The 19643-nt window shown below is 40.6% G+C and overlaps 1 protein-coding gene and 1 pseudogene across 5 annotated transcripts in view; one reads left to right on the top strand and one right to left on the bottom strand.

Annotated features, from left to right (window-relative positions):
* The window catches only part of PCDH15 (protocadherin related 15), a 1549353-nt gene that overhangs the window by 1060246 nt on the left and 469464 nt on the right, over nucleotides 1-19643 (bottom strand). The window lies entirely within an intron of this gene.
* On the top strand, nucleotides 14193-15162 carry LOC101088362 (annotated as a pseudogene).

Raw genomic sequence — 19643 nt, 5'->3', positions numbered from 1 at the left:
CAATTAGTTACCTTGTTGACTTCTTTACAACACACTGAAGTCTTTGTCCCTCCGTGTCCTCACAACCCATAAAGGCACCCAGCCCTGGGCCATGACTCAAGAAAGCAGCATTTCTGAAAGTCTAGGTTACAGCTCATTGCTGTGCCTGTGGAGTCCTCCAGGTTGTTTCTAAATAGACTCCCTGCTCTATCGTTGCCATTTTCAAACATTATACACACACACACACACACACACACACACACACATAAATACATACATATATATATGTATATATGTATGTGTGTGTGTATATATATGTATATGTATGTGTGTGTGTATATATATGTGTGTGTGTGTGTGTGTGTATATATATATATATATATATATATATATATATATATATATATATATATATATATATATATTCAGGCCACTTTTAGCCCTTTTAGGATCTTATAATGTTGTAACTTGTTAATTCTATAGTTTGAAGATATCTGTTACTAGTTTCAAAGGTATTATGACATTTCATTTAAATTCATTCGGATTACAAAGGAAGAAGTTGGTTAGGGTAGACGAGTCCTAAAATCATTCCGTTCCTTGACACAATCTTTGGAACAAGATACAGAATTACTAACTTAAAGATTAATACACTTAAGGCAAATGTATGTCTTATGAATATGTTTCATACATAAACACATGGGCCTTTTATTTTAATTATATACATGAAAGACGTTCCAGAAAAATGTGGATTCTAGTTTGGGATCATTTTTTAAATTTTCATAAACTATTAACATCATTAATCCCTTTCTTAATTGTTCAATAAAGGCTTCTCTGCATTAATTAGTTTCAGAAACTTTTCTTGGCAGGAGCAACCAAATCAAATGCTAGCACTCTAGCTGTTTGAAAGGATTAAAACAATACTTAACAAATTACTGTGAAGCTTGAAGGCTGAAACACAGAGGTACAATTAACATAACCAAGAATCCTATTGCTCTACCATTTATACAAATAAAAAGGCGAGCTTTTTTTTCTTTTGTGTTATCCTTCTCCCTCATCACAAAACTGTACCAATATTTTCAAACAACGATTATCTCAGACATCAAAAAAAAAAGAAAAAAAACTATTTTGTTTTTTGTAATCATTTCTCTAAAGTGATTGCTTTGTTTATACACAATTTAAAGACTTTTCAACAGACAAGGTTAGTCCCCTATTCACTTGCATAGCCCTCCTTTACAATATAGTCAGCTGTGTTAAATAGAAAAGAAAAAAAAAAAAAACTCAAACCATTACCGAATGCGTGCTTATATCCACAAAATCATTTGATTTTCTCTTTTTTATGGAGCCTACAACTTTGTAAGTAAACAATAAAAATATAATTGTATAGATTAGCTTCCAGATGATTTTTCACACCTGTAATTGTATAGGTCAGTTACGAATGAATGATTATAAAATCATTCTTACGCATGTCTCGAACCTAAACCTTCAGTTTTCCATGTTATGTACACACGACGTTTCCAGCAGCACAATCAACTTATGACCTCACATATGTTAGCAACACATCCTAAGTGAAACCCCAAGCAAATTTCTTAGGCAAGTTTACTCTGATTCCTGAAAACCTCTAGCCAGACACAGGCATCTTCACCTTTACCCCATTCATCACCGAGGTGTGGAGGGTTTCCCTGAACATCAGGGTCCCCTTACAAATACCTCTCCTGTTGTGCTCCTCTAACTGAAGTGTGGCAAACACGTATGGACTCCCACACTTTCACGCCTCCCTAGTCTCACCCAACACACATGCTCTCTGCTGATATCTTTATCAGCTCCCCTCCAAAGAGATGCACATGTGCCTTTCTCTGACAGTCTATAATCTATGGCCTGCACGCCAACAGCCCGCTGCCTGTTTTTGTAAATAAACAGCCACAATTACTCTTTTAAAAATATCCAATGGCCGATTTTGCTCTGAAAATGCCAAGGTAGAGCCCATATGCCTCCAAAACTGGAAACACTTCCTACTGATCCTTTCACAGAACAGGTTTGTTGACCTGGTGTCTGATATAGGCAGCCGTGACCACATGCAATGCAAACTGTAGTTAAGATTGTAAAACCCATGAGAAATTGTTTCTTGGACGAGGACTTCACTACTTCAAATGTGTTTGCTGAAATCACAACAGATTCCTGGGGCCCTATTGTATGGTAAGCGGTGAGTTACACGAGGGACACGATCACATGATCGCATGGTAAGCGGTGAGTTACAAGAGCGGCACGACCATATGGTAAGCGGTGAGTTACCCAAGTGAGGATTTTTCTGAACCAGTGATTTGTTTGCACTAACAATGCACGGAATAGCACTGACTTTCAAATTACAAACTCACAACAAGTCAAAATGCATTTAAACCCACCTAAAAAGAAACATTATTAAAAGCACTAGGGATACCGTAACTATCACGGGGTCATTTTCCATCTTAAAGAACAAAAGCTCAAGAAGTCTACGTTTCCAAAGACAGCGTCTTAAGACGAAGAACAGAGAATCGGTCTAATGACGCTATGCAAAAGCTAATGCTATTGGACAGCACTTCCTGTTCATCTAGAAGGAGGAAGTCACCGTGTAAGTCGTTCGCAACAGCATACTTGTATGGGCCACGCGACCCGGCCACCTGACAGTGGCAGCACCTATAACACACGCTGAGTAATGCTCCCCGTCACCTCCACCAGCACTTGGGGGATGATTCACTTCTCAGACACGTGATGACGCAGGGAGCTCTCCACGTCAAGTACGTGCCTCGCGCACACTGGCCCCGGGGTGCTGTGGGCAGAAGGACACCTACTAGCTGAGAAGAGAAAGATCAGGAGTTCCTGGAAGCCCGCTGAAGGGGGCCTGGAAGGCCGGCACTGGAACACCAGTCTGGGGGACACAGCCCCAGCTCTTCCTCGACCTCCCCAGGAGGGATCATGTCAAACACACGCGGAGAGCAGTGCAGCCTCCACCCCAGCAGCTGCGGAGCCAGAGAGGCTGCAGATGGCCCAGGGGGACGCGGGAGGGAGGGGGGGGTCACAGTGCTGATGTCCCCAGGGTGGGGGTCCACCCACAGCAGTAGGGCACGCCGGGAACACAGGCTCACGGTGAGGGGTCTCCCACAGCTGGAACTACCGGAAACCCCTTTTGGCGGAAGTGAGGAGGGAGGACTGTGCCCTGTGCAGTGCAGGAAGGTCAGACAGACTAACACAGCCTGGTCAAACACCAGCGCACAAGTCACCTTGGAAAGAAAGTGGAAACGGGCGGGGACCTAAAGTGGCAGTGCGGCCATCTTGGAGCTACTGGGCCCGGGGGAGAGGGGAGCCGCACCTCAGCCCCAGCCCCTGAAGGAGGACAGCGGAGGAGGGCTGCAGGCAGGGCCCTCTCTGGGCGGGGCCCTTCCAGAAAGGCGCTTCCAGGATACTGCTTCTGCCTGCCTACTGCAGGGGCGAGCCCACTTCTAGGACCCCACTTCGTGGGGAAGAAGGCTTCCCGGGGGCTCACTTCCGGGAGCCCCACCTCAAGAAACCCGCTTGACAGAGGAAGGCGCCGATTCTGTTTGGGAGAACTTTCAGGAGCCCCATTTGGGGCAGGAAAAAGGGCTGCTTCTGAGGTGGCAGCACTTCCGGAGGAGGATGCTTCTAGGGACCCCAGTTCCAGAGGCCCACTTCCAGGGGCCCACTTCTGGAAGCCCTCTTGGGGGTGGTGGGGGACACTTCTGCACACCAATTGGAGGTCCTGGTGGACGAGCTAGAGGGACACTGCCTGGTGCCGGATCCCAGCACGACCACCGGGATGGGGTCTGCCAGTGCGTCTGGCAGCCTGCCTCAGAGAGCTGCAGAGGAGGCAGGTCCCCGGATGGAGGGGCAGGTCGGGGAGGCACACTGACTCTTGCCCCCACAGTGCAGGACCGGATGGAGAACCCAGCGAAAGGGCCGCAGGACATCCGGGTCTTTCAGACATAGTGGCGGGATAGAGCGCCGTGGGCACGGGGGTCGGCACCCCGATGGAGGGAGCAGGTGGATGCCTTTGCCAGAACCTTTGTACCGAAGGGAACTGAACACTTGTGAAAAAAGCAGTGAAAGAAAGTTAAAAAATAAATAAACGTTGCACAAAAACACCCAAAAACCACAAAACATGGAAAAATAAGCTGCAAACAACTCTCCCACTTATGTTACTATAATTTATTTATTTATTTTTTCAACATTTACTTGTTTTTGGGACAGAGAGAGACAGAGCATGAACGGGGGAGGGGCACAGAGAGAGGGAGACACAGAATCGGAAGCAGGCTGCAGGCTCTGAGCCATCAGCCCAGAGCCCGACGCGGGGCTCGAACTCACCGACCGCGAGATCGTGACCTAGCTGAAGTCGGACGCTTAACCGACTGCGCCACCCAGGCGCCCCAACGTTACTATAATTTAAAAAAAAGGAATTTGCAGTTAGGAATCGAATGTTTAAATATTTAAAATAGAAATAATTGGAAGATCAGAAATAAGAGCCAAACAGACTTTGAGAAAACTGAAGGAAAAGATAATTTCGACTCACAATTTATGACTCTACTACAAAGTTGCCAAGAGTAGCACAACTGGATGTGCAAAAAAGATGTGTAAGAATAAATAGTGCCAAGACCACGAAGAGGAGGAGCGACATAGAACGAATCAGAGAAAATGACAAAGACCCTTCCCCTCCCCAAAAAGGAACAGAACTTAAAACTCCAGAAAACTGTCATGACCTGAAAGATGCTGTGAATATCCGTATGGAAATGGCGAACCACGTTTCTGGAAAAATTGATCCAGAAAGTTCATCTGAGACATAGTGCCTCCAGAATACCCATTAGAAATCAGCAGCAATGTGGAAAAACACTGCACACCCATGTGCTCTTAAAGTAAAGGTCACATTTTATTCAATGAAAAGTTGATTGGAAAAAAATAACTGTTAATGAGTGCAAAACACTGGAAAAGTATAATCCCATGAGTTTGAAGTGGTAACATAAAAATCTGGCAGGGTGCAGAAGACGACAAAGAGGAGGTAGAAAACAACAACAGGATTTGCCACCAGTGGACATGCCTATTAGTGTAACCATTTAACAGAAAAATAGATAATTCGTGCAAAAGTATGGGTTCAGCTTCTGACTTTGTCCAGCAAAGCGTAGGGCGGCAGAAAGGGTTACTCAAGACTCCATTCAAGTCAGGAGAGGTGAGAGGGAGACTAAGGGAAGTCTCTCCGAGCTGCTCACAAGCTCCCGTATTTATTTAGCATACATTTCGGGAAACAGTGTGCAATAGGTCAGTGGCCTACATGCCGATAAGACCTTATAGGGGCATCTGGGTGTCTCAGTCGGTTGAGTGTCCAACTTCAGCTCAGGTCACGATCTATCGGTTCATGGGTCCAACCTGTGTGTTGGGCTCTGTACTAACAGGCTGGAGCCTGGAGCCTGCTTCAGATTCTCTGTCTCCCTTCTTTGCCCATCACCTGCTCGTGTTGTCTTTCTCTCTCTCAAAAATAAACAAACCTTTAAAAAATGTATTTTTAAGGACGTATAGAAAGGCCTGCAGAAAAGTCAGTTAACACAGGGTAAAATACTCCATGCAACAACATGGTCTAAGGAATTTATGAGCATAGGCAGGACCTAACACCTAGATATACATTAACCAGATAAGCCAAGTGAGTGCCCCCTGGATATACATTTAACTAGATAAGCAAAGTGTGGCCTTCTGTTTTCAGCAAGGCCAGAATGCAGTGTTCTGCTTTGCAATGCGCTCCCCATAATCTCCTAACCCTGGACATAGCTATTTGATTTCCCACGGAAAATAAATAAGCTTTTACTATTCCTTTTTAGGAAGAACTGCATTTTATCCCTAGTTAATGAGAGAATGTACTTTTAAGAATGCCAATTAACACACACACACACACACACACACACACACACACACACACACATATATATATAGGTGGAATGATAGAATTAGAAAAATCACCATTTTGTGACCACTTATCAAGTAATTAGGCTTTGGAACAGTTCAATTAAAGATAACAGAACAGCACGGGCTTCTTACTAATATCTATGGAAAAATTTACTTTAGAATCAACACATCTCATAATTACTTTTTTGTTGTTTATTTTGAGAGAGGTGTGCATGTGTAAGCAAGCAGGGAAGGGGCAGAGAGAGAGAGAGAGAGAGAGAGAGAGAATCCCAACCAGGCTCCACGTTGTCAGCGCAGAACCCTATGTGCGCCTCAATCTACCGAAACTTGAGATCACAACCTGGGCCCAAAAGTCATTACACTTAACCGACTAAGCCACCCAGGCACCCTCATAATAGTTTCTTAAACAAGTAATACAAGTTGAAATTTCTGCTAGTGAGACAACATGATTTGTGTGCACTCTTTAATGAGATTAATTAAAGTATATAATATGATCTATGAAATCATCTTGCTAAAATTTTTTAAATTTTTTAAAAATTATTATTTGTAATCTCTACACTCAACATGGGGCTCAAACTCACAACCCTGAGGTCAAGAGTCACATGCTCTATTGACTGAGCCAGACAGGTACTCCAAAAAAAGTTTAATCTGAGTCTAACCTACCCTATAGACCAAGTTTCCAGTTTATAGGAAGTTTAGGAAACAAAGGAACGATGTAAAAGACACTAAGAGGAAACAATCCGATAAATCAAAAATATCCTATAAGGAAAATTACCTGGTTGTCTCTTGAAAATGTTATGATAAAAGTGAACAGATTGCTTTAGCACAAAAAGACTACAGAGAAAATAGTATTCTACCAGTTCGTTGATTCTCGTCCTACAAGCATTAGGTCAGGCCCGGAGGTGAGGCAATGATATTTGGAGACAAAACATACAGGAAACCTGGGATAATCACAGTAGTGGTAACAGTCTTTTTGTTTCTGAAAATTAATTGTTTATTTAGTCCTATGACAAAGCTTAATCCTATGATCTTTGTTCTTCTTTTATACTGCTTCCTCTGGAAAGTTCTCTATTCTTATATTTAATTAATTACATGAATATGAATGACTCTCCCCTTCAGTATTTGTATATGTGACCACTCACCTGAACGTCATTAAGTTCTAATATCATCTCTGTCAGTGATCAGCTAGGCAAACTGTGCCCGGCAAATTTAATTTGTGCCTTAGTCCTATTATCTATAATGTAAGAATAAAAATACCAGACTAATCTATTCATTGAGTCTTTTCTAATAAACTAGTAAGGGGACACATGAAAGATTCTGACATCCGTGAAATAATATACTTAAGACAATTTACTCATTGGTCCTTTAGGCATATGGAGATAGAAATTTCTCTCATTCAGACAGAAACTATTTCACAAAGGTGCCAGTAAACACACTACCTCCACAGAGGGCCAGTAAGCAAAATTAATATTGTTGAACTTGCGACCTATGCTATTTTCTGGAGTTCCACTGTAATTTGTAGTTCTGGTTCGAGTCAATATGTACATAATCAAGGAAGATAAGTAATATCTGGACCATTTTTTTTCCATAAGTAAATTAAATAATAAAAAAGAAATGTCTTTTGGCAACACACTATTAGGGAGATGTTATTGGCAACAGCAAAAGAGCTGTTGAAAAGTAAGCGCACAATTAAACCCTGTACCTGCAGTAGAAATACGTGACTGAATGCCTTTTGAAAACCTTTCCTCCTTTACAGCAAATTCAGTTATCATAAGAATTTAAAAGGCAGATGGAGCCAGTTTTCCGGGGTATGTACAACAAAGAGTTGATCTATCTCTGATGCTATATACCTGTGGTCGGATGCTTTCCAGAATGACAATACAAAACATCTTACAAAATAGAACCATACACATTTCAGGCCAGTCATCTGGAATTTAAAACAGACCTGATTCTGATGTTACGCTATGCTTGAAACCAACCAACAGAGAAAGAGTAACAACAAAAAAATAATTTTTTTTAAAGTTACAGGGAAAAAAAACACACACACATGATCTGTATCCATGAAAAACAGACACTTGAATACTTAAAGGGGCTCTAGCTTGGATCTTAGATTCCAGGTCAAGCAGCTCTGAACATGGATTTTTTACCCCACGATGACAACTCTAACTTTATTTCACAAATTTAAGGTGGGAGGTTGTTAAATACCATCTTCCCTCGCCCTTACTAATTACCATATGATATAAAATTGGTTGTCTGAATGGCATGCTAAATTGTGGCTCAAAATACCCAGCAAAACTAACTGATGCTTTTCAGTGAAGGTTCTGGCTTGTTTGTAATCAAATAATGTCTTGAGACTCTAGGGCTTTAGGGGTGTTTTCAGGATTTTTGTTCCAGATTTGGTATTTTCCAGATTTGGCTTTCCTTAGCCAGCATCGTAATACCAGTCTGCGTTTACCCTGGCTCTAGGTTTCAGAGGGAAATCTTCCAGGAAAGTTCCAGGGGCAATAAAAGGACTAAAACATTGGCATAACCATCCCAACACTGAGCAAGAAAGGAGTAAGGACTGATTTTGACCCAAGATGTTTGTGCTGGGGCGGGGTGGGGGGGGCAGTAGTAGGATGCTATTTCCTCCTTTTGGAAAGGGATCAAGGGATTTTGATGATATTCATTTTCTCATTTGAGATTTGCTGTTTTGGCAAACCATACACGGGCATTGAAGTACAAGTAATTAGTGAAATTTGTATGTAGTAATCTGCATATAAAATCGGTTTTCCTGACCATCTTAATGAAATCAATTGGGTTGAGCCCCTCATCCCATTTTCTTACTAAAATCCCAGCATACTGTTCCAGGATTACATTGTAATGGCCACCTTGGGTCTGACTTTGTAGATCTCACTAACATGTTATTTTCCACGATATTTCTTCATTTTAGTCTGTGACAATCCATGGTAAAATTAACCAATGTTCATTGTTTTTTTTTTTTCTTAAAATAACTCACGTAAGGCATTTGACTGAGCACTTTAAATTGAAAGATCTGTTTACCATCCAGCATAACAAGCAATATGAAAGTAAATATTAAGCAACATTGTATTTAAAAATCCTTAAGCTACCAATTACGGGCTCTCACCAGCCACATCTCTACAGGATCCTAATCTAGTTGGGTTGTTAGAATTGTTCTCTCCAATTTAATACCCTTCCAATTTTCCTATGCAGATCAGTTTATCTTTGCACACTGCACTCTTTTGGATCTGATCCTTCATTAGCGTGTTTGCAAAATAAAGTGCCAGTAATGCTAGCTATATATGTTTAGTAGCACAGGACCGGCAAAGATTTTAGAATGTCAGTGTATCTTTCACTCCAAGCCCCCCAAACATTTAGAAAGCGTTAGTGACTTTAATCACTTTTTGTACATTTTTTCCACTATGCAATTATAAGAACATAGGGGAATAATATTGGTCTAGAAAAATGACAGGTTTTTCAATGGTCCCTCTGATTCCACATGCCTGTTAATCAACTATACATTGCACAAATTTTAGAAAGTGTGTGGCCTCATTATGTCTATATGAAGATCCAGAAACAAGGAGGGCCAGGTCCCTTTCCAAACCATCACACTGCAAAGATCCGAAAGACTGTGAGATGCTTTGAAACATTTAAAAGACAAAATCATGTTAATAATATCATTGATGGGTTTCACAAGGGAACTCCAGGAAGTAAGAGGTGATTTCCTCTGGGGCTTAAAATTATGTTATTTTTCTATAGAGGTCAAGTTCTGAGAGGCAATAAAATCTTTAATTCCAATTCCCCTTAACCAGGAGGTGAGAAAAGTTTTAACAACCTCAGGGATCACTAGGAAAGCACTAATGAATGATAATTTATTCTCAACAGTCAGAAAGAGCAACCAACTCTGAGACAATGTGTTAGAACTTCTGTAACTTTTGCAAACACATAGGAGACCCAGTGTTAATTTGCAGATTAGGAATATTTAAAGTAACATTTCGTCTATGTTTGATAAAGTTACGTTGTGCTAGTGGCCCTAGTACAAGAGAATATTAGCTACAGTATACATGTGAAATATGTACAGATAGACCTAAGCGTATTCACCTTAGGTCATGACCCATCAGTGGACAAGTAATGAAGTTACTATATTTTTGAACAACAAATATATATATATATATATATATATATATATATATATATATATATAATTATCAGCATGCTCCTCACAAAGTAGGGGTTAATGACACTGCTTCATTTACATATGTATCTACATTGGTCTGCTGGGGCTCTGAAGAGCTATATGAATGTTTCTCCATAACACAATCACATTTCAATTCCAACATTTTCTCCTGTGGGGTAGTCCTCTTTAAAAACAGCCTTCCCTGGGGCGCCTGGTTGGCTCAGTTGTCAAGCATCCAACTCTTGAGTTTGGCTCACAATTCATGTGATAGAGCCCCTCATTGGGTTTTGTGCTGACAGCACAGAGCCTGCTTGGGATTCCCTCTCTCCTCTCTGCTCCTCCCCTGCTCATGTTTGTTCATTCTCTCTCTCAAAATAAGTAAACATGGAAAAAAACCCAGCTTTTAGGGGGCACCTGGGTGGCTCAGTCAGTTGAGTGTCCAACTTCAGCTCAGGTCATGATCCCACAGTACATGGGTTCAAGCCCTGCATCAAGCTCTGTGCTAACAGCTCAGAGCCTAGAGCCTGCTTCAGATTTTGTGTCGCTCTCTCTCTCAGCCCCTCTCCCACTCGTGCTCTGTCTCTCTCTCTCAAAAATAAAAAAAAATAACATTAAAAAAGCTTTTCCTGTGAATCTACAGTAAAATGAACTTAGTAAGATGACTTCACAGAACTCTAAGTAGTTTATCCATGAAGAAACATGTCAAAATTGTTACCATCACAACAGAGTATAGCTCTGTCTTTGTGTGTATTTATATTTATATACAATACACCCACACATATACACATATACCACGCAAAATATATATTCTATATTCTATAATATACACGTCATATGTAATCAGCAATGCATGTTGTTAGGCACGTATTATGTATGTGTGTGTGTATATATACATACACACACACACACACACACACACATATATATGTATACACACACATATATATGTATACACACACACATATATATGTATACACACACACACACATATATACATATATATATATATACACGTACTATGTATATTAGAATGAAATTCCACATGTAAACCAGAGATTGCAATCACTAGTCATTAAAGAATATTCTAAAGGAACGTGGTCAGCAACATTCAAGTAACCACACAGGCTCTGCTGAGAACAAGAGGCAGATTACTAAGTAAATTAAGGAAAATTTGTTCTACGCTGTGTTTGGTGGAATGATACTATGGCAGGCTAGAAAAACCGTGGAAGGAAGAACTGGGCTTTTGTTGTTTGGTGGTTGTAAAAACCAACTTTTTGCTTTTCACATGATTTTTTGAGACACTGTTATATTTCAGATGGCACGTGCTTTAAAGGTACCAGTTGAGAGATCCTGCCACATGCATGAACCTGGAAGCCATCACCACAATCAAGATAATGATGACTGGGGCACCTGGGTGGCTCACTTGGTTGAGCGTCCAACTCCCTCTTAGTTTTGGCTCAGGTCATGATCCTAAAGGTCATGGGATTGAGCCCCGGGTTGGGTTCTGTGCTGACAGCATGGCACCTGCTTAGGATTCTCTCTTCCTCTCTTTATGCCCCACCCCCCTCTCTCTCTCCAAATGAATAAATAAAACCTAAAAAAAAGATGATGATTACATTCATTACCTCCACAAGTTGTGTGGGCTCCTCTGTGACCCCTCCTTCCCTTTTTCTTCTAATCACTTACACACTCACTCCCACCTACATCCCCAGACAACCATTGACCGGCCTTCTGTCACTGTGGAATGGTTTGCACTTTTTAAAAACTGCATGAATGAAATTACATGGTATGTTTTCTCTGTGTTGCCTTTTTCACTGAATAAAGTTATTTTAATATTCATTTAATTTTATTATGTATATCAATAGTTTCTTTTTTTTAAATTTCTGAGTAGTATTCCATTGTCTGGACATACCACTATTTGTTTATCAATCTGCCTGGTAATAGGGTTTATACAATACAATTTTAGCTTACCCCAGTCTCCTTTTGTGTGAGACTTGACCACTTCACGTACAGTATTACAGCACAAGTACAGTATAATAGTATACTTACAATTCCTCATTCCAAACTTTGTTATATATGTTTTTTACATACTTTATCTCTACATATTTTACCTTTACAAGTGCCACGGTACATCTGTACTATTTTTTTTTTTAATTTTTTTTCAACGTTTATTTATTTTTGGGACAGAGAGAGACAGAGCATGAACGGGGGAAGGGCAGAGAGAGAGGGAGAAACAGGCTTCAGGCTCTGAGCCATCAGCCCAGAGCCTGACGCGGGGCTCGAACTCACGGACCGCGAGATCGTGACCTGGCTGAAGTCAGACGCTTAACCGACTGCGCCACCCAGGCGCCCCGCATCTGTACTATTTTTAATTCAAAGAGTCAATTATCAATTAAAGAGGCTTTTTAGTAAAATATAAAATACTTTCCACACATTTCCAATTTATGCAGCTGTTCATTCCTTTGTACAAATCCAGACTTAGACACCTTGTATTTTTTTTTTCTTCTGCTTGGAAGGTGTTTTGAAACATTTATTTTATTATTTTTTTAAATTTATAGATCTGCTAGTGATGAGACAGTCTCTAGTCACCTTCATTTTTTAAAGATAGAGTATGGTCTATAGGTTGACAGTTGTTTTCCTTTCAGGGTTTTAGTTTTAAAGTTTATTTATTTTTGAAAGAGAGAGAGAGAGAGAGAGAGAGAGAGAGAGAGAGAGAGACGGAGAGCCAGAGAGAGAGGGAGAGAGAGAATCCCAAGCAGGTTCTGCACTGTTAATATAGAGCCTGACGCAGGGCTTGAACCCATGAACAGTGAGTTCATGACCTGAGCCAACATCAAGAGTCAGACTCTCAGTTGACTGAGCCACCCAGGCGCCACTCTTGCAGGATTTTAAACATGCTTTTCCATTGTTTTCTTGCTTATATTGTCTCAGATGAGAGATCTATTGCCACTTTATCTTTAGCTGCTTTACTAAGATTGCTTTTAGGCTTTTATTTTTACCCTTGATTTTGAGGAATTTCAGTATGATATGCCTTGTTTTCTGTGTTTCTTATGTTTGGCATTTGTTGAGTTTCTTGAATCCATTGTTGTATAATTTGCATCAAATTTGGAAATTGTGCAGCCATTATTTCATAAAATATGTTTTCCGTCACTCTTTTTTCAGGTACAATTATACATGACCACTCGATATTATCCTATGACACTTCACTGATGTTTTCTTTATCGTGTCTTTAGTCTTTTACCTCTCTATCACATTTCAGATAGTTTCCATTATCCTATCTTCAACTCCTCTGGCCTTTTCTTTCACAGTGTTTAATTTTCTTTCGATCTCATCCAAAGTATTCTCTATGTCATAGTTATCATGCTAAAGCTTTACTCTACCACCTTACATACTTCAGATGTAATTATACTGTTTAGTGTCTTTGTCCATAACTTCTATCATATCTATAATCTGTCAATTTCTATTATGTCAATTTCTATTATTTTTTACTATATTATGGTGAGTCACAGCGTCTTTCTTCTTTCTTTTTAAAATTTTTTTAACGTTTATTTATTTTTGAGACAGAGAGAGACAGAGCATGAATGGGGGAGGGTCAGAGAGACAGGGAGACACAGAATCGGAAACAGGCTCCAGGCTCTGAGCCATCAGCCCAGAGCCCGACGCGGGGCTTGAACTCATGAACGGCGAGATCATGACCTGGGCCGAAGTCGGACACTTAACCGACTGAGCCACCCAGGTGCCTCCGCGTCTTTCTTCTTTCAATACCAATATAACATTTCATTTCATGCTGAACATTATGTGTTTTACCTTGCTGAATCATGGATGGCTTCATATTCCTCTAAATGCTCTCCAGCATTATTCTAGAAAGTAGGCACATTACTTGGAACTAGTGTGATTTTTTCTGGAATGGCTTTTTGATTTGTTAGCTGTGTCCAGAGTAGTGCTCAGTCTATGACTACTTTTAACCACAACTAAGATAATATCTTTCTGAATACTAATTATCCCCACTTATTGGAATATCCTTCTGAGTACCCTAACCTATGTAGAATTTTTTTTTCCCACTCTGGAAACCAGAGTTTTCCACTCTGGATAGTTAGAACATAAACTATCTTTGGTCCTATGTGGACCCTGAAAAGAATTTCCCTATTCTTGTCAGGTTCTTTACACAGCCTCAGACAGCTTCCTCACATGCTTGCACCAGTCAATATTCAACTTAGGACTTGGAAAGGACTCCAGTCTCTTTCTCAGGTACTGGAAGGAGGCAGTCTTCTTTCTGTGCCTGGTGCAGCCATGGCTTGTGGTCCCAAGGAGCATCTGAAGTGTGTAACAGCTTCAAAGCATTGGATGCTGGATAAACTGACCAGTGTGCTTGTCCCTCAACCATCTACAGGTCCCCATTAGCTGAGAGAATGTCTTCCTCTCATCATTTTCCTAAGGAACAGACTTAAGTATGCCCTAACAGGAGATGAAGTAAAGATCTGATACAGCATTTTATTAAGATTGATGGCAAGGTCTGAGCTGATATAGTCCACCCTGCTGGTTTTATGTATGTTAGCAGCATTCAAAGACTGGGAAGAATTTCCATCTGATCTGCATGACACCAAGGATTGTTTCTGTTCTTTGGATGACACCTGAGGAGGCCGAGTAGAAGTTGTGCAAAGTGACAGAGATCTTTGTGTGGACAAAAGGAACCCCTCACCTGGTGGTCCATGATGCTGGCACTATCTACTATCCTGATCCCCTCATCAAGGTGAAGGACACCATTCAGATTGATTTGGAGACTGGAAAGATTACTGATTTCCTCAGGTTTGACACTGGTAATCTATGTATGGTGACTAGAGGTGCTAACCTGGGAAGAACTGGTGTGATCGGTGTCCAAGAGAAGCACTCTGGTTCTTTGGATATAGTTCACTGCCAATGGCAACAGCTCTGCCACCCAGTTCTCCAACATTTTTGTTATTGGCAAAGGCAACAAGCCATGAATTTCTCTTACGCATGCAAAGGGTATCTGCCTCACCATTGCTCAAGAAAGAGACAAGAGACTGGTGGTCAAACAGAGCAGTGGGTGAAATGGTCTCTAGGTGACTTAATAGGAAGCCTTTGTACTTAATTAAAGATAACACAGCACAATAAAAAAAAATAGAAGACTTGGAGAGGATTCCAAGCCTCAGGAGCCTTCTCTTTGGGAAGCTCTTTTCTTTCCAGTCCTCTGTCCTGTGAACTCCAGTTGTCTTAGCCTTCTTAGGCACCTACTTGTGTCTCTGAACGCAGAAGTTGCCAGGCTGCACCTGGGTCACTCCTCAACAGCACAGCATGGAAAGTGTCTCCAGACCACAACTCAGGGCAGTCGTAGTTATCACCTAATGTTCCCCCTCTCACAGGAATCTCTGCCCTAATCTCCAATGCATGATAAGTGCTGTTTACCATATTTTATTTTATTTATTTATTTTTTTTAGTTTTTTTTTTTTTCATGTAGGAGGGAAGTGTCAGTATCTGTTATACTATTCCCCGGGAATATTTCAGTTTTTCAAAGGGATTTTCATTGTTTTCCTGTCGGGAGTGCAATGTAAAACATTTCATCTTTCCATGGAACCTTCAGTAAAATATCAGTAACTAACCGTTGAAAGTAAATGCATGTTGACAAGGTACAGAGACTCTTTGTCTTTCTTCAATAAGTAGGGAGTAAATACAAATTTCAAGTGGGCAATAACTTTGCCTTATCTGCATATCCCCGGGATCTACAACTGTGTCTTCACATTGTAGGCACTTAATGATTGCTAAATAATGTTAAGATATTGGCTAAGAACTAAATGCCCCATGCAGCTATACAAACTTTTCATTCAAGATTCTAAATAGAATGGGCCATTAAGTTCTCCAATTTAGACTAAGAAATGTTAAAGACCCCCATGCCTACATTTGGTATAACTGTCAAGTTGATAAAAATCCCCTTCTCCCGTCCCCCAACACTGCTAATTCTTGACGTCACTAATTCCCAGCGTTGCTAAACAGTGAAAATCATAGGGAGAACTTCACAGGTCTTGTTGAGAAGCCACTGTAGTTTCAGACTTTTAGAATCATTCTGACAACTACTGCGCATAGGACTTCGGGAGTAGAAAAACCTACGTTTGTTTTAAGCTGTTTAGGTAGAGTACTTCAACATATATCAGTTACAAAATTTCCTGACCCTGCTCATCCTAAATCACAATATTGTCACTTTTCACATGTGTTTGATGTGAGTTATAAAAATACTTATACATTTCTACCTAGTGACGACAGTCCTTGGAATTCTTTTAACAGGGCAAGGTGAGGCAGTATCATAGAATCCATAATAATACAATAAATTAAAACGAGAAAATGTATGACAGGGTACTATTTCATTATACAATTATAATCGTGACCACTTTGAAACCACATGGAAGAAGACTATGATTAATAAATTAAGTAAAATGTATAGACCACAAAAACAAATTTGTGATGCTATGTTAAAAGGTATGTGCACACGAATAAAAATTAGAAAGGAGTATGAAATGATGAAAACATGTGATTTGTTAAGGTGGATCAATGGCGAACAATTCTTTATACAAAATATAAATTTAGAGAAAGAGTTGCTTTAAGGATGTTTGCCCCTCAAATATATATTTTAAAGCTAGGTTTCACTTGAGTCACATTTGCAGATAAGAAAAATCAGTTTTCACTCTTTGAAACCTTTCTCATATGCTTGATGTATGAAATTAAATATTACCTTTTTTCTGGGCTATGTGAAACTGTCTGCACCTCTAACCCAAGGTGTGCTTAATTTGCATCTGCACTTGTGATGTAAAAGCACTCATAATCCGTTACTATTTTGTATAGTTGGTTTTGGGGCTTTGAAATCCTTCTTTTATGCCCCTATTTCTGCATCCTCTCTCATCAAGTATACTGACAGTAGTGTTAGCACTGCTAAGTGAAAGTGCAGAAAACAAGGGTGACTGGCCCAGCCTGCCCACTGCTCACGAGCAGATGGCTGAAGTGACAGAATTGGGACTAACTTAAGTGAAATGTGTGCCTTGTCTTCGGTGAAGGAAGGGTAAGTCTTCCTGACATTGTGACCGTTACAATTGTCTAAGGGAGTATCTTTAGGTTGTCAAGCTTGATCTTAAAATAGAAGCACACTCTATGGATAAGCAGAAGGGCTGAAGCAGATGTGTGTACACACACACACACACACACACACATGCACGCACACACACATTCTGGCTTGTGGGATACACATACACACATCACATGTATTTCTAAGAGTGAAATAAATACCCCTAATGACTGAATTAGCATCTCTACAAATCTCTAAGACTCTAAAATGTTAATGAGTTCCCAAATGATGACATTACGAGCTAAATATGCCACTTTTGCACGTATCTTCTAAATCAGAAAATAAAGCAAACAGACCAAATGATCATGTACTGGGAAAACTCCTAAGTTACACACACATGTAACAAAGGGGCAATGGCATAGCCTAGAGGTGAAAACAAATCTCTTTCCAATAAAATCACACGTATTCTTGCACAGTCTTTGGTAAAACTCAGTGAACACAGTCCAGGTAAAGAATTAGTGCACACTCGAGCACAAGATCCTGAATGCGGAAAATTCCATTTATACTGATCCTTTCTGCCTGTAAAATCTGTAAATATCTTCCTGTGAAATATGCTACATATACATGTAGCACATGTGTACACGTATGTGCATACATGTTTATACACGCACATACACATATCCTGCAAGACTTTGTACTCAAACAGTGCATATCCCCATGCACCCTGTTTCTTCCATATCATTGAAACACCCTGGCCTTCCATTCCTAATGAAATGCTTTTTTTGAAGTCAGTGATATAAATATACATTTCCATCAGAATCCATCAGAGTTGTAAGCGGGCGGCTAAGTTCAGAGCTCTAGGCAGTCACCAAGGACATGCCCTTTAATGTAATCCTGCCTTCACCATGGACTGCGGTATCCTGGGAATACTGAACTTAATGCTGTACTCTGAACACATATGCAAAATAAACACGAAGTTGAGGAACCTTTTCATGCATATTTATTTGGTTTTCAGGTCAAGGCTAATTCTTGTTTATAGTGGGTTAAGGGTTGATGAAGTTACATCACACAAATAGAGGTATGCGGTGGCACAGAACGGCTAAGTGGGGTCTCAGGCCGGACTTCACAAAGCAAGCAGACCGTGAATCTCCTTCACTGCTAGCGTTTCTTTTGAAACGCCCTAAAAACGACTAATTCCATCAACAAATAGCTTTTCTATAAAATTTGTTAAATGTTTGGGGCGCCTGGGTGGCTCAGTCGGTTAAGCGTCCAACTTCGGCTCAGGTCATGATCCTGTGGTTTTTGAGTTTGAGCCCCGTGTGGGGCTCTGTGTTGACAGCTCAGAGCCTGGAGCCTGCTTTGGATTCTGTGTCTCCCTCTCTCTCTGACCCTCCCCTGTTCATGCTCTGTCTCTGTCTCAAAAATAAGTAAAACATTATATTTTTTTAATTTGTTACATGTTTACTTATTTTTAAAATTTTAAAAGAGAGAGACAGAGTGAGAGCAGGGGAGGGGCAGAGAGAGAGGGAGACAGAATCCGAAGCAAGCTTCAGCCTCCGAGCCGTTAGAACAGAGCCCGATGCGAGGCTCGAACTCACAAACCATGAGATCATGACCTGAGCCCAAGTCGGACACTTAACCAACTGAACCACCCAGGTGCCCCCATCAACAAATATTTTGAGCACCCATTACAAGCTGAGCATTTTGGGGGGGCATAAAACAATGAGGTTTTTGTGTGTCAAAATCAAGAATGTCTCCAGCATATTATCCTTGGGTCTATTTACTTATTTCTCAGCAAGTAAATGCAAAGGGGGTGCTGTTATTTCATACGCTGATCATTTGGGAACTGCTTTTCCTCTTGGATTTTTTAAGAATTAATGTAGTTACGAGGTAGCTATATGCAAGGAATTCTAGGCTCATTCCCTGAGAGCTGTGTGATTTGGACAGGTGAGTTCAATCTTCTATTTCAATTATTTGTTATGGAAGTCTTTCAGAGAGATGCTGATTATATACCTGTATCTATCTATACATAAATATGCATTTTATATTGATAGATATGTGTTTATATATACATGTGTACATACAAGCACTTAATAGAGCACAGTTACTATATTTTCTTATTGTTATTAGGATACAGTGGGGTCTTAGATGGGTGAAGTAGCTGTGAAAAGGATGGGTGGTAAGTGTTTCACAGATGCCACGAAGGGAGGGATGGGGCCACGTGGCTCTAGACAACATAGACTCGGTGGGTGGAGGCATGGCAAGTGACCATGTGCAAGAAGGCATCCTAGAGGAGGTGACTTAAGAGATGAACATTAAAGATAACAAAAGTGGACTGCCTGGGTGGCTCAGTTGGTTAAGCATCCAATTTCGGCTCAGGTCGTGATCTCACAGTTTGTGAGTTCGCGCCCTGAATTGGGCTCTGTGCTGTCAGTGCAGAGCCTGCTTTGAATCCTCTGTCCCTCTCCCTTTGGCCCTCCC

The sequence above is a fragment of the Felis catus genome, chromosome D2 (genome assembly GCF_018350175.1).
Source record: "Felis catus isolate Fca126 chromosome D2, F.catus_Fca126_mat1.0, whole genome shotgun sequence".
NCBI classification, from domain to species: domain Eukaryota; kingdom Metazoa; phylum Chordata; class Mammalia; order Carnivora; family Felidae; genus Felis; species Felis catus.
The sequence above is the reverse complement of the archived record's forward strand: the minus strand, read 5'-3'. Positions and strand labels throughout refer to the sequence as shown.